Below are 2,080 nucleotides of genomic sequence, written 5' to 3' on the forward strand. Positions count from 1 at the left end.
CTGTAAACATATACATATGCCTCAGTAATGACCCCCTTAGATCAAGTGGTTCCCCACCTTTTTGACGCATAGGACCAGTTTCGTGGAAGACAATTTTTCCACAGAGAAATTGAGGTGGGGAGATGGTTTCAGGATTAAACTGTCACCTCAGATCATCAGGCATTAGTTAGATTCTCATAAGGAACACGCAACCTAGATCCCTTGCATGCATAGTTCACAATAGGGTTTGTGCTTCTATGAGAATCTAATGCTGCTGCTGATCCGACAGGAGGCAGAACTCAGGTGGTAATGCTTGCTTGCCAGCCACTCACTTCCTGCTATGCATCCCAGTTCCTAACAGGCCACAGACCCATACCAGTCTGTGGCTTCTGGATTGGAGACCCCACACTGGCTTAGAGGATTCTCCAAATGCACATTCCAAAACATAAATGAAGCTTCCTACTTTGAGTGCCATTCTTTAATAAAAGTTTGCTGAAATGTAGTCTGATTTTTATTATTGATTTAGTATTGAACACTTAACTCTGCCTTGCTTATGATAGAAATAGTGAGAATTGCAAAAGTATGTCCTCTAAATTTTTTGAGTCTCACTTCATCACCCAGGCTGGAATGCAATGGCTTGATATCAGCCTACTGCAGCCTCCGCCTCCCTGGCTCAGGCAGTCCTCCTGCCTCAGCCTCTCAAGTAACTCTGACTACAGGTGTATGCTGCCACACCTGGCTAGTTTTTTAATTTTTTGTAGAGACGTGGTTTTGTCATGTTGGCCTGGGCTCAAGCAATCCACCTACCTCCAGCATCTCAAAAGTGCTAGGATTACAGGCATGAGCCACCATGCCTAGCCTGTAAAATACTCTTAAGTGAGCTGTTGAATTTAAATTTATCCTGTTGTTGACCCAGGACCATTGTGAATAGAATGCTACCAGAATAGAATCTTCATAACAGTGGTGATACCACAATCAAGAATTAAATTGCTACTTGTTACTACACCTATCTGGCCTCATAGATACCAATTTTGGGGTTTTTTTTCTTTTAATATCTACAGTGCTATAGTATTTTAGTCTTCTTAATAGTAACTTAGGTTTTTCTGTTATCAGTATGGAACATTCCTCATTTATCTAACTTTAATATGCTTTTAATATGTTATTCATAAACACACTAGAATACTAGGTTTATGAAGTTAGTGAACCTAGTGGAGCTATACTATATCTTAGTGAATGAAGTGAATGAACTTTGGTATACAGGTTTCTTTATGTTTATTTTAGCTGCATAGAAGACTTTGTTCAAAAGAAATGATACTGTTTTGCCTAGCACACATGACAAAACTGTGATTTCCTCACAGGCACACTTTATTCTTTTCTACTTGTGTGAAGGTAAATTTAATAAAATAAAAAATATATTTTTTAATGGGATTACTTAAAACTTAATGAATTTCCTGAGTTTAGTAGCTAGTTTTACTTCACTGACACATCATTGGGGTTTGCCATTTTCAGATATTAAGTAGGAAGAGGCATCAAGAGATCAAGTTTGAACTCCTAAGTTGTATATAGATAAAACTCTCAAGAAAGTGCTATCATTGTCCACCTTTGGTTTAAATCATGTATTTACTTTTTAATATCACAGCTATCAAAGAACATAATTCACTTAAGGTGTTTTGTTTGTTTGTTTGAGGCAGAGTCTCACTCTGTCACCCAGACTGGAATGCAGTGGCGCAACCTCAGCTCACTGCAACCTCCACCTTTTGGATTCAAGCAATTCTCCTGCCTCAGCCTCCTGAGCAGCTGGGATTACAGGCACGCACCACCACACCCGGCTAATTTTTGTATTTTTAGTAGAGACGGGGTTTCACCATGTTGGTCAGGCTGGTCTTGAACTGACCTCGTGATCCTCCTACCTGAGCCTCCCAAAGTGCTGGGATTACAGGTGTTAGCCACCACCCGTCCCAGAAACAGCCTTTTTTTGAGATGGAGTTTCGCCCTTGTCGCCGAGGCTAGAGTGCAGTAGCACAATCTAGGCTTGTTGCAACCTCTCCCTCCTGGGTCCAAGCGATTCTTCTGCCTCAGCCTCCTAAGTAGCTGGGATTAC

General features: G+C 40.9%; 1 long non-coding RNA gene across 1 annotated transcript in view; it reads left to right on the plus strand.

Annotated features, from left to right (window-relative positions):
• The window catches only part of LOC108303430, a 27,578-nt gene that overhangs the window by 1,360 nt on the left and 24,138 nt on the right, over window positions 1-2,080 (plus strand). The window lies entirely within an intron of this gene.

This window comes from Cebus imitator, unplaced genomic scaffold, assembly GCF_001604975.1.
Source record: "Cebus imitator isolate Cc_AM_T3 unplaced genomic scaffold, Cebus_imitator-1.0 Scaffold47, whole genome shotgun sequence".
NCBI lineage: Eukaryota > Metazoa > Chordata > Mammalia > Primates > Cebidae > Cebus > Cebus imitator.